Source organism: Equus asinus, chromosome 26 (assembly GCF_041296235.1).
Source record: "Equus asinus isolate D_3611 breed Donkey chromosome 26, EquAss-T2T_v2, whole genome shotgun sequence".
In the NCBI taxonomy this organism is placed as follows: Eukaryota; Metazoa; Chordata; class Mammalia; order Perissodactyla; family Equidae; genus Equus; species Equus asinus.
The window spans coordinates 38,533,976-38,548,739 of NC_091815.1; positions in this window are offsets into that span (position 1 = coordinate 38,533,976).

The following is a 14,764-nucleotide window of genomic DNA, read 5'->3' on the forward strand; positions in this document are numbered from 1 at the left end:
TGAGAAACTGAGTCTCTGAACAAACACTTTGCCCAATATCACAAGATATGTAATGAATAATTTAAAATGGATTCATGTGAGTTTCATGTCCCATGAATGTGAAGCGAGATGGAGGTCATCAATACAGACTTGGGGTTATTTCAGAGTTGGAGTTCACCCATGTGTGTTTTTGTTTGTCAAAATCATTGTTCTGTGGGGGCATGATGGTAGGAACTCTTAGTCTGCCATCCTGCTGAGAGTTCTCTGCATGTCTGCATTTTTTTACTCTGACATTCTCCAATTTTTGATATGATGTAATTTCATCATGCCCTTTTTTTGGTATGTATTTCAAATTTTTATTCCATGTTACTGTACTGGTGGGGTTTTTTCAATTATTTTATTGAGATCATAATGTTTTATAACGTGTAATTTTGGGTGTACACTATTATTTATAAATTTCTGTATAGACTTCATTGTGCTCAACATCAGTAGTCTAATTTTTGTCCATCGCCATACAAATGTGCCCCTTTACCCTTTTTGCCCACCCCCAGCTGCCTTCCCCTCTGGTAACCACTTATCTGTTATCTTTATTCATATGTTTGTTTATCTTCTACATGGGAGAGAAATCATATTTTAAACAAATATTTCATGTTTTATTATTTTACTAATTTCATGAAGTATTGAATGTTTTTATATATTCTCATTGTTTATTGCTAATTAAGTTGCAGCACTCTCAGGGAAGATACTATACAGGCTAGAAATATAAAAATAATTGTAGGGAGTGATGTCAGCATCAAAGCAGAGTGAGTTGTTCCTTCTATCTTTCTCCTGTAAGTTACAACAATCAGACATCCATTTACCTAAGGAGGAGTCCCTACACAGCACAACAGGATGCCTAAGAGATCCATGCATCTATACATCTGGAGGTTGGTGTACTAACCCCTAGGAGGAAATAGAACTAGAGGAACAGCTCTCTCTGCCTCGCCTAGCAGCAGGTATTCAGGGTGCAGATCTCCCATCAGTGTGCATGCTTGGATGCAAACACTATAAAAGCAGAAACAATGGCACAGCTTGGTACCTGTCCATCCCCAAGCAGACTCAGTGCACCCACTATTTGAGACTGTGGGAGCCAAATAGAGACGGTGGGAGCCAAAACCATAGGAGCGGATTCGTCCCTACACCACTCCTCGTGGATCTAGCATGCACAACTGCAAGTGGATGCTGCAGGAGAAAAAAAATTGTTGCAGCTTGGTCCCTGCCCCTCTCCTAGAGGATCCAGAGTGCACACCCTCATCCTCTCTCGCAACAGTGTCTCAGTCTTTCCAAAAATGAGGACAGTTTACAAAATTCATATTTTTCTGGCTGCTGTGGGGCATCCAGATGTGAGTTTTCCAAACACGCCTCCTAGTGCCAGAGACCAGAGTCTGCATGAGTGAGCAGTAGCAGCAACCTCTCCCTGCTTAGCCTCTGCTCCCCCAAAGTAGTAGGAGGTAGAACTCATGACCAGAAGCTTCAGGAACCCAGAATAAGGGAACCCAGACCTCAGGGGCACACTCCCAACACTGACTCCAACAGCTGTGGGGTCTGCATAAAATTCCCTGGATCCCTGGCACCCCAGCAGCAAAATTGAAACCTGTGAACCCAGCCTCCCTGACAGCAATGCAGCCAGCACCCCAGCCAGCCTCAGAACAGCAACAAAGGAGGTGCCTGGGGTAGCAACATCTAAGACCATGGAGAGCCCATGGAGAGCTGGAGGAACATGAGATCCAGGCAACGCTGGAAGCAGCAGAAGTGCTCACAGCCAGGTGACCCTAGTGGTGACACCTGAAACTGGAACAACATCATAAGCACTAAGGTTCAAGCAACCTCAGAGCCACAAGATGCACGAGGAGGGCACTAGTGATGCCTCTAGCAGAGGCAGTGGAGGGTGGAAAGGGTAGGCTCTCACATACAACTAAAAACAGCTCAAAATCAAAGCAACAAAAGCTGTACCCAAATAAGAAATGTGGTTACCACCACAAATGCACCACCAGAGGATGAATTCACCAACCCGTGAAAAAATACGCTAACACATCAGACCAGGAGAATGACACCTCTCCAGAAACCTGAAGTCATAGAAGATTACAATTTAAGTGATAGAGAATTCAGAATAGCTGTCAAAAGAAACTCAATGAGTTGTAAGAAAACTCGGAAAGACAGATTAATGAGCTCAGGAAAATATTTATTAACAGAAGGAGTACTTCATTGAAGAGATTGAAAATCAAAAAAAAAACAACAAGCAGAAATGCTGCAGATGAAGAACACAATTAACGAGATGAAAAATAAAGTAGAAAGCATGTAAAAAGAGAGCAGACATATATAAGAGAGAATTAGTGAGCTCCACAATAGAAATCTACCAATGATTCAGGTGAACAAGGAGAAAGAACTAAGATTTTTGAAAAATAAAGAAATTCTACTTGAAATATATGATTAAAATAGGAAAATTAAAATAAGAATAATAGGTATCCCAGAAGGAGAAGAGAAAAACAAAGAAGGAGAGAGCTTACTCAAAGAAACAATAGGTGATAACCTCCCAAAGCCAGGGAAATAACTGGACATACAAATACATGAAACTAATAGAATTCCTAATTACCACAATGCAAAAAGACCTTCTCCAAGGCATGTAATATTAAAACTATCAAAAGTCAATGACAAAGAAAGAATACTAAGGGCAGCCATAGAGAAGAAAATGACCTATAAAGGAACCCCCAGACTTTCAGCAGATTTCTAAGCAGAAACCCTACAGACTAGGAGAGACTAGAATGATATATTCAAAATACTGCGAGATAAAAACTATCGCCCAAGAACACTCTATCCAGATAAATTATCTTTCCGATATGACAGAGAAAGAAAAGCTTTCCCAGACAAAGAAAAGCTGAGAGGGTTTGTTGCAACTAGATCTGCCTTTAAAAAAATGTTGAAAGAAGACCTCCTGCCTGAAACAAACAGGCAAATGGCTACAAAGCTTTGAGCAAGGGAATAAAAAGACAGACATAATCAGAAAATTGCAGCTCTATATTGAAATAGCTTAGTAAGCACTTAATTATAACATAAAGGATAAAAGGAAAGACTGTATCAAAAATAACTACAACCACTTCAATTTGGTCACAAACTCACAACACAAAAAAGATTAATTTGGGACAAGAAAAATATATAGGGGAAAGAAGAAAATGATGGACCCTGAATAGGCAAACAGAGATAAGAGGCTATCAGAAAAAGGACTATGTCATCTATGAAGCCTTCTATACAAACCTCATCGTACAGTCACAAATCATAAATAACGGAAAATCCATCACAGAAAACCACCAAACTGAAATAGCAGTCAGAAATACAAGGAAAAAGAAACAGTGGAAATATAGAACAGCCAGAAAATGATAGATAAAATGGCAGTATTAAGCCCTCACATATCAATAATCACTCTAAGTGAAAATGGACTGAACTCATCCATCAAAGAAACAGAGTGGCTGGATGGATTAAAAAACGGTATGCAACAACATGCTGCCTCCAGGAAACATATCTCAGCTCTAAAGGAAACATAGGCTCAGAATGAAGGGGTGGAAGATGATGCTCCAAGCAAACAGCAACTGAAATAAAGCAAGTATAGTCCTACTTATACCAGACAAAACAGACTTCAAGATAAAAAAGATAACAAGAGACCAAGATGAACATTAAATAATGATAAAAGGGACATTCCATCAAGAAGACATAACACTTATTAATATATATGCACCTAACACAGAACCACCAAAGTATATAAAATAATGACTAACAGACCTAAAGGGAAAAATTTACAGCACCACAATAATATTACAGACTTCAACACATCACTTTCCCTAATGGATAGATCACCTAGACAAAAAGTCAACAAAGAAACAGTCATTTTAAATGAAACACTAGACCAGATGGATTTAATAGACATATATAGAACATTCCAACCAAAACAGCAGAATACACATTCTTCCCAGGTTTACACGGAACATTCTTAAAGATAAACCATATGTTGGGAAACAAAGCAAGCCTCAATAAATTTGAGAAAATTTAAATCATGTCAAGCATCTTTTCTGACAACAATGATATTAAACTAGAAATCAACTACAAGGAAAAAGCCGGGAAAGTCACAAATTTTTGGAGACTAAAAAACATGCTACTGAATAACTATTGGATCAATAAATAAATCAAAGGAGAAATCAAAAAATACCTGGAAAAAAATGAAAATGAAAACACTACATACTGAAACTTAGAGGATGCTGCAAAAGTGGTACTAAGAGGGAAGTTTATAGCAATGTAGACCTACCTCAAGAAACAAACAAACAAAAACAAATAAACAGGGTCCAGCCAGTGGCCCCAGGTTCACCAGTTCGGATCCCGGGTGCAGACCTAAGCACTGCTTGTTGAGCCATGCTGTGGCAGGCGCGTCCCACATATAAAAAAGTAGAGGAAGGTGGGCACAGATGTTAGTTCAAAGCCAGTCTTCCTCAGCAAAAAGAGGGGGATAGGTGGCAGATGTTAGCTCAGGGTTAATCTTCCTCAAAAAAAAAAAAAAACAATCTTACACTACACCTAAAGGAAATAGAGAAAAGAAGAACAGACAAAGCTCAAATTCAGCAGAAGGAAGTAAAATATGAAAATCAGAGCAGAAATAAATGAAATACAGAATAAAAAAATAGAAAGGATCAATGAAACTAAGACCTGGTTTTTGAAAAGATAAACAAAAGTTTACAAACCCTTAGCCAGACTCACTATGAAAAAAAGAAAGACTCAAATAAATAATATTTTAAATAGGAGAAAAATTACAATGGACTCCAGAGAAATACAAAGGATTATAAGATGATACTATGAAAAGCTATACACCAACAAATTGGATAAGTTAGAGGAAATGGATAATTCTTTGAATCATACAATCTCCAAAACCTGAATCAAGAAGAAATAGAGAATCTAAATAGAACAATCACAATTAAAGGGAATGAAACAATAATCAAAAAACACTGGAACAAACAAAAGTCCAGGACCAGATGGCTTCTCTGGTGAATTCTACCTAACATTCAAAGAAGATTTAATACTTATCCTTCTCAAACTCTTCCAAAAAATTGAAGAGGATGGAACCCTTCCTAACTCATTCTACAAGGCCGACTTTACCCTGATACAAAAACTGGACCAGGACAACACAAAAAAAGAAAAATTATAGGCCAATATCTCTGATGAACATCGATGAGTAAATCCCCAACAAAATATTGGCAAACCAAATACAACAATACATTAAAAGGACCATACACCACGATCGAGTGGGATTTATTCCAGGGAAGCACAGATGGTTCAACACCCACAAATCAAATCAACGTGATACACAACATTAACAAATGAAGAATAAAAACCTCATATTCATCTCAACAGATATAGAGAAAGCATTTGACAAAATCCAACATCCATTTATCATAAAAACCTTGAATAAAATGGGTATAGAAGGAAAGTACCTCAACATAATAAAGGCCATATATGACAAACCCACAGCGAACATCGTAATTAAAGGTGAAAAACTGAAAGTTATTCCTCTGAAAACAGGAACAAGAAAGGATGCCTACTCTTGCCAGCAATTAAGCAAGAAGAAGAAATAAATTATATCTAAACAGGAAAGGAAGAAGTAACTGTCACTATTTGGGGATGACATGATCCCAAATATAGAAAACCCTAAAAATCCACCAAAAAACTACTAGTAATAATCAAAGAATACAGTTAATATGCAGGGTACAAAGTCAACATAGAAAAATGAGCTGCATTTCTACACACTATCAATGAACTAGCAGAAAGAGAAATCAATAACACAATCCCACTTACAACTGCAACAAAAAAGAAGAGAAATTGCTGCTGCTTATGGGGGGAAAGGAAGTCAGAGAGAGGAAGTGTTTGGGAGAAACAAAACCACACACCCAGGCCAGGAGGGAAGTGGCTCTTCTCCCTGTGAGTTAGTTGACAGTATTATAAACATCTCCCCAAACCTACTTTTCCTCTTGGGGTCATCTATCCTGTGATATCCCCATTGGCCCCTCTAGTCAACCAAGGTGGAGAGTGGAAGAGTCCTCAATTTTTCACTCTCTTCCACTTCACATATGATGAACAAATTCACAGTTCTGCCGCTGATCCCTTCTTTCCACAACCCCAGTCCATCACCACAGAGAAGTCCAGTTGAAGACTCAAGACATCTTGATGGTGCCATACCATAACCTCCTTCCTGATCACTACCCCAGATCCTCATTCCTTGATGAAGTGTTTTATTCTCATGGCCCCAAATTTATCTGTCACTGACTCTCCCCTGCACAAAACCCTCCCACAGTTTTACCCTTTCCTTCAAGTAAATTCCAACTACCTCCACATGACAATCCATGACGTTGATGATTCAACTGGGCTAATCTCTCCAGCCCCAGCAAAGCCAGCTCCTCCCTACAAACCACTCATCCCAGTTGACCACCTCCCCTCCCCAGACACACACACAACCTGAGTAATTACCACATTTGTACCTTCTCATGGGAAGCCCCCTGAGCCAATTTGAACATGGCAGACTCCTTTCCAAACCTCCTAGACCACGATAATGACAAAGAACTCTTCCTGCCTCATCCCACACAACAATGAATGTATTTTTGTGGTGGGATTTGTGTAAGGGTTACATGAGGAATCCCCATAAACCACTTAGATTACTGATTAAGTGTGCACCCTGTGTGGCTAGGGTGCAGCATTACCTGCTTACTTACAGTTCTCAGACTAGTTCTCCCTCTTCTGGGTCAAGGATGCCAGACCCTCCCCAGACACACGCTAACTCTACCTTGTCTTGGTCTCTCCTTCTCTAGAAAGCCCCCACACTCCCATCACTAAGGTTGCTAGACATCCACCTTTTATTGAGTCTCTCTGTTCTCTATTTTCCTTTTTCTACAACTTACCCAAACAATAGCCAAATTGTCCATCATCTAATATCTGTATTGTCTGTTGTTACTAATTAAAGTTCCATGAGTCCAGGGAAGGAACTCATCAACTTCACCACTGAATCTCACGTCTGGACAGGGTAACTACTTAATAAACACTAGTTGATGCCTGAATGGTGGAGGAAGGAAAACAGTTTGCATTTACAGGCTCCTAGGTCCTGCCCTGCCTCCTCTACCCTCATGTTCTGAGACAAGTGTCGCTGTCTGGATTTGAGTTTGAGACAAAGTGAAGACAGAGCATGTTGGATCTGGTGAGTTTCAGATCTGGTCCAAAAGATCCCCCAAACCTGCTGCCTTCTCAGCACCATCCTTCAGAGAGAGAAGAGTGAGGCTCTGTGAGGGGTTGTTCCCTTTTTCATGAAGCCACAGATGAGGAACTCGTGACATGTCACCTGGAGCATGGACCTTTTAGTACCCTGTGTGTCTGTCTGTCTTGCCAAGTTCTTTGATTTTATAAATTGACTGTACTTTTTATTCATTTAAAATACTCTAATGATTTCATGTTGGATGAAAGTTTATTGTTAGTATAAATCTGCCTTTTCCTGGGGGATGTGCTTTGAGCTAACACTAGAGTAAATCCATTAATCTTTGAATGTTTGGTAATAAATGAGTATTTTGAAGTATTGCCACCACTTTATTTAAGTGCTGCTTCTTTATGGATTAAGATATGCTATGTTCCCTTACTTACCTTTCAAATTTCCAGACCACCTTTGGTTTGATTAAGAGTTATTTGCTTTGTATAATTATTTCAACCAGTTTTGAGGTTATACATTGCACTTTAATTTTAGGTAGTTGCCCACATTGTTAATATTGGTATTTAAGTTTATAATTTTGAATCATTTTTAGATTCCTCCCTTCCTTTAGATAAGCAAAGAACATTTCAAGTAAGCTGAACTCTCAGTACTTACATTCTTTCAAAAACTTGCTCTTTCTCTCCCTCTCTCTTTGTTTATAACATACACACACAAACACACACTCACACACTCCTAGCATTTTGACTCAGCTTTCTTAAATACAAATATATATGTGCATATCTGTATAAATATGGTTTCCAATATTTGTTTTGCCATTATTTTTCTCACTTTTGAATCTTACTTTCTCTACTTTTTATATATTGTTCTTCTGGTTCAAGTACATATTTTAGTATTACTTTTAGTGGGTGTCTATAAAATAAAATGTCTAAGATCTTGTATATCTTGGAGTATCTTAATTTTACTCTCTATTTTTGTTAAGATACTTGAAAATGTTTTACTATTTCAAATAAAATATACCATCCAACTATGAGGTGGGGAGAGCATATCTAATGATTAGGGATCTACCGTCAAACACCCTCCTCATCCTTCATGAAGATGAAGCCTCATATGGTGGGTTTAACATGTAAGACAGAAATCTAAACAGGTCAGTTGTGCCCCAGGTCTCCTTGCACTTAATGGATTTCTCCCCTGCTGACCTTTCACCTTTGCCCCTTAATAGTAATTTGGTGGAATGTAGAATTCTTCACACATAATTAATTCCTTAGATTTACTTTTCCTGTATTTTTTTTCTGTTTGAAAGTTCTTTCTCATTAATTTCATTCACTTTGCCATGAAATGTCAAGACTTGGATTTCACTGATATATCCATGCACCCAAGCACTTACATGTTCTTTCTACATCTCTGTAAAATGCCCACCATTTGCCTCTAGGACTGCTGCAGACGTCATTCTCTCTTCCTTCCTCCTGAAACTCACAACATACATTGTCCTTCTCTTTCTATTCCTCATGTATCTTAATTTTCTCATTCCAATTTCTCTGCACTGCATTCTACAAAAGATCCTCAATATTGTATTTGATTGTCATAATTGGATATTCAATTTTGTCATCTCCTTGATGAAAAGATCATGCTGACTCCGTTAAATGAAAGCGTTATTTTTGCCTCTAAGATATTTGTCTAATTCATTTTTAAATTCTATGTTCTTCTATAATATAACCCCTGTTGTTCCAAGAATTCAATTTCCTCTTTTATTTTTTTTTGATGTTTAGAAATGCTTAAATTAAAATGAATTTCATATATACTTAGTATTTTATTTCCTCCTATATGAAAATCCCTATTAGTTACTCTATAGATTGTCTTTCATAACAATATTTATCATTTTTAGGGTTGCTCTTTGATGTCCATTCTTGTTGGATGCTCACTTCCTACACCTGATTTTCCATAGAGAGTTTCTCCCAGGGCTGTCCTGACCTTCAGGGCTGAAAGGGGTGGATTGTTGCAGCTTCCCTGCCCCATGGCATCCTCTCTCCAAGCTTAACATTTGACTAGGCATGTGCTTAGCAGGAATGGCTCCACTGTGAGCCTCACACTCACACGTGGGTAGACACCCATGATGGACTATGCTGAATTAAATCTGTTTCTCACACACACAGGACATGCCTCATTGCTGACCTCTGGGCTGGATCTATGGACAGAGATATCACAGTGCCCATCCACAAACATAAGAGAGGGCAAACTCAGCTTCCAACTTTCACCTTGAGCCTTGTTCCCAACCTAGGGTCCCTCTCCTGTCCACACAGAGGTGAAAACCTCCCCTCTAATGACACCTTGCTGGCCCCAGACATCTGTGGCTGCTCAGCCTTGGGAATTTTTTGTTGTGGTTCCCCCTCTATTTTGGAAACTTTCATTTCTCTTTTCCTACAATAGTCGGTGACTGCATATTTCAGAAACATTTAATAAACAACATTTCTCAGAGTTAGGAGCAGATGGGGGCTCTTGAGTGGGCCCACCAATCACCCACTTTGACTGTGGAGTCTGACACCTCGATCCTCTCATGTTTCTAGCCCCACACATTTTAACCAGGTCTGGAAATTAACAATGATTGATGGTTCCCATGAACCCAGCACCACTGATCCCACAATCATTCCAAGTGGGGTTCCAGACAACATTCTGCAGAGGAAGAAACTGAGGCTCGGAGATAGGGCATTAATTCCCAAGGTTACATGAGTAGTGGATGATGGATCCATATTTAGATAAAAATCAGCCTTACCCCTGAAATCAGAGCATTAATCCACTCACTGACCCCCAAATCTCAAGACTGGATGAGGGAGAGACCTCTGCCTAAGGGAACAAGGGGTATGAGGAGGCAGAAATGACTCAGAGGTTTGTTCCAAGAGAGACAGGAGTGGATGCTATTGCAAGAAAAAAGAGAAGTCCATGAAGGGGGCTAAAGCAGAAAAAAAGCCCATACTCAGAGGCCAGGAGAGGAGGGATGTTGTCTTCCCTTATTTCATTGTATTTCTTCTTTTTACTCATCATCACAATAACCTTGACCTGAAATGTACAGCTAGATGTTGAACGTGTGTCTCTGCTGATCTGAGCTCTGCAGTGCAACAAGAGCATGCATCAGCCTTGAATCATCTTCAGGGTCTGAGATGACCACCATCCATGGTGAGGACTTCAGAGGGATGTAATGACGGATGGCCTGAGGATAAAGGAGATTCTAGTTGAAGAGGCTCTGAGAGGGAAGAACATGCCCTGGGTCCCCCTCACCTGTAAGGAGTGTCTCAGGAAAACACCACACCTGTTTGTTGCTCCAACCTGGAAACAAGAACTAGGCTCCTGGAGATGGGTGCTTCTGTTCCTGTGAGACTGCTGACATGGCAACCCCTTGAAGGGACAACCATTCTCCAAGTGGCCACACACTGTGTATCTATCTGTCCCTCCAGGCACTGTGATGTCCTCCATCTGTACAGCCAGGGCAAGTGGGAGGAGACACCACGATCCCCACCCTCACAGTCCTGCTCTGCCTCAGTGAGATTTGAGGAGGCAGACAGGAAGACCTATTCAGGGAGGGACACTGCCCCACAGCCAGACCCTGGTCTGTTAGGAGACCACAGGACTCAGGAGACTCATGGGGAAGATAAGTTCTGCTCAGTATTCATGGGAAAATCTCACAGGGAACTCTCTCCCATCGGTGAGTGTGGGCCTAAGGACACAAGTGCAAGCAAGTGAGTCCATCCTCATGTGTGCTAGGTCCAACCACCTTTTGGGGACAATGGGCCACCCTTGGGCAGTGGGGATGGAAAACAGCATTGTTGGGCCAAGAGGTGGAGGAAGTCTTGGAGGGTCTGGGGGCTGAGAGCTGGGGAACTTGGGGTAGAGAATGTCTCGTGACCCGATGCTTGATTTCATTCCAGGTACCCTCCTCAAATCTACCGTCTATGTTGTGCATGCTCTGTGATCCCCTGAGGGAGGCCCGTGACCATCTGGTGTCAGAGGACCCTGGAGGCACAGAAGTACCATCAGGATAAAGAGGGAAGCACAGAGTTCTGAGATACACAGAACTCACTGGAGCCCAGGTACAAGGCCAAGTACTCCATCTTACACATGACAGATCTATACGCAGGGAGCTATCGCTCTTATTATCTCAGCCACACTGACTGGTCAGAGCACAGTGACCCCCCTGGAGCTGATGGTGACAGGTGAAAGGACAGACTTGGGTCCCAGCCCAAGGCTCTGTCCTCAGGAAGGGGGTCTGCTCTGAGAGGTGTGTCCCCTCTCACATCCCAGCCCTGAGGGATATGATGGAGTTGTGAGCCTCATTCTCCTTCTCTCCTAGGAACCTACAGCAAAGCCACGCTTTCAGCCCTGCTAAGACCTATGGTGACCTCAGGAGGATACCTGACCCTCCAGTGTGGGTCATAGGAGGATCTTACAGGTTCATTCTGACTAAGAAAGTAGAACACAAGCCCTCCTGGATGCTGGACTCACAGCTACATCCCAATGGGTAGTTCCAGGCCCCGTCTCTGTGGGCCCCATATCCCTGAGCCACAGGTGGATGTTCAGATGCTCTGACTGTTACAGAAACAAACCCCAGGTGTGGTCACATCTCAGTGGCCCCTGGAGCTCCTGGTGCCAAGTGAGGAAATCACTTTCTTGGCCATGAATGATTCAGGGCCTGAGACTGGTCCTTAGGGGGATGATGAGGTGACAGGATCGCAAGGACTATGTATGAGTCCAGAGACACACAGAAAGTGAGATGCAGTGAGAGCTTGAGACACAGGAAGAGAGAAAGGTCTTCAGTGGCTCCTCTGAGGCCCCTTCTCCCCTGTCAGGAATCAGCTTAAATGTGACCTCCAAGGGTGATCTTCACTGATGACACTGCTCAGAACAGTCCTGCCTTCTCCTTACCTATTAAATACTCCTTCTCTATATATGTATGTGCACATGCACATATCTACAGTTACCTTACGTATATCTAGAATTTTACTGATATATCATATATTTACATAAAGATGTGTACACATATATTATAAGTATAAACATAAATATATATAATCCTCAGTTTAAGATATTTATCCATCTAACTAATGTATTTCACCTGGTGTGGGTTTATGTGTTTGCTATTGGTCTACTCAACTTCACTCACACTCCAGAAAATCTGAAACACTGTGCTAATGAATCACTGACTTAACATTGCCATTTGGAAAAAATATGCACATATATGAATGTGTTTATATGTATAAATGTATATATGTTTGTATGTGTATATATGTAAAATATATACAAATATAATAAATGCACACTCTCACACACGCATATACCACATTGTAGATATCCCCAACCACTTGAGGAATTATTAACGAGAGATTAAATTGATGATGAAACACCCAGGGAACTGGTTGAGCTAGAGTGAAAAGGGGGGCAGCCCCAGACTTTCACCCCTTTATGCCCCTGACATCAAGAGCCCATGACAACCAACCCCTCATCCTTGGATCCTGGATCTTCAGATTTGAATAAGAGGAGACTCATCTCCAAGGGATTCAGCTTATATGGTCCTGTATCCTAGATTGAACAGAGAACGCACAAGAGCTCCATTAATTCTGAATCGGAGAGAAAATTGTTCTGACCTCTTGGGGCACCACCAAAGTGTGTTCCACTGAGATGTGACTCAGAAAGGAGACCTGAATTCACATAACACAGGGAGCCTGGGGAATCCAATGAGCCCAGAGGAAACCTGGCTTCAGCTGAGAAAGGGTTAATTAAGGAAACACATAAAACTTATGTTGTGATAAGGTCAGAACCAAGAACACATAGAAAGGCTGGACTTGGGACTCCTCACTCAGCCCCTCGTTTTATGAATCTCAGAAGCAGCTGACACCACAAGCCCATCACAAAACAAGTCAGACCCCAAGAGTGGTGAGCAGGAGTAATTCTCAGTTATGGGGTTGGTGCAGAGGGTCATGACCTGTCAAGGGGAGGTAGGTGCCCTGGGTGGACATCCAAGGATCCTGGGGTGATTTTGATCTGCCCTGACCTCCGTGATCTCTTGTCCAAAATTTCTAGCCTCGCGTCCTCAAGACTACATAGTGGAATATCTCATCCAGGTGGGAATGACTTGCTTCATCTTGGTGGTCCTCGGGATTCTGCTATTTCAGGCTCTGCACAGCCAGAGAAGGAACTAAGATGCAGCCAGGAGGTAAACACAAGAGAACAAACCCACAATTCAGTGAGGTAGAAACTTGAAAATTAATCTTATGGACCCAAGATGTTCTGAAAGGAAATCTGCAGCATATATTGGTTGAATTCTCTGCTGAGAATATCGAGGAGGTAAACATGGTTTGGGTGCAGGAAAATGTCTGGGTGTCTCCAGTCAGGATTCTTCCTCTATTAAACCATGGTGCTTTCCCTCCCTACCACTGCTGACTCTCCTCGATTGCCTTCTTTCTTTTCTCACCCCTATAACATGAAGGTACATACCACATGGCAGGTTTGGATCCACGCCTATACACACTTTCTTGCTCTGGACTGCCTTTTATAAACAAAATCTGCTATCTCCATCACGTTGAACTTTTATTCAGCCATAAAAGGAACGAAGTACGGATACACACAACAGTGTGAATGAACATCAAAAATATGAATCTAAGTGAATGAAGCCAGACACAAGAGATCACATTTTGTAGGATTTCATTTATATAAAACAGAGAGAAGAAGAAAACCCATGGAGACAGAAATCAGATTTGTGTCTGTCAGAGCCTGAACTGGAGGAGGGAGTGGAGACAAGCTTCATGTTTCTTTTGGGGTAATGAAAATCTCTTGGAACTAGAGGAAAGTGGTGGTTGCAACATTGCGAATTTACTAAATTTCAGTGAATTATGTGCTTTACTAAGGACAATACTGTGTTATGTGGATTTTACATCAATAAAAAGAAAAGTAAGTAAAAAGGACCTGGTTCCTTATAAATCTCTTGTACTTTAAGAAATTGCCCCATGTTCCTGTGGAGTTTTATCTGTGGTAAAATCCTCACCAACACAGAGATGCTCCAAGTACCATAGAGCTTAGGAATGAATCCACTGGTGAAATTTTCACCTTCACTCTTGATTTGGTAGAGTATAGAATCCAGGATGAGCACCATCATTCTTGCATCCTTTAAGTCTTTGGTTATCTGCAATTCGACCATGGATGTGATGTGGCTTCTCATTTATATTGTTACTTGGCTAGGAGGGCAGATTTGGACACTTCCAAGTATCCCTTCCTACCATAAGTCTCTTACAGCACATGTCTTAATAATGTCATAGAAAAGACATCAGATCGAGACCCTTCCATGTCTCAGACACTACTGACCCTACAACAACCCTGAGAACTGAGGTTGTGATCATTTTTTCCCGCAAAAAGGAAAATAGGAGAGGGCATGTTACTTGCACAAAGTACACTGTCAATAAATGTCCCCTCTTGTCTTAAAATCTGTGAATTGTCTTTAACTAGTACATTTGCCCAAAGCATGGAGACAGAATCCACAGT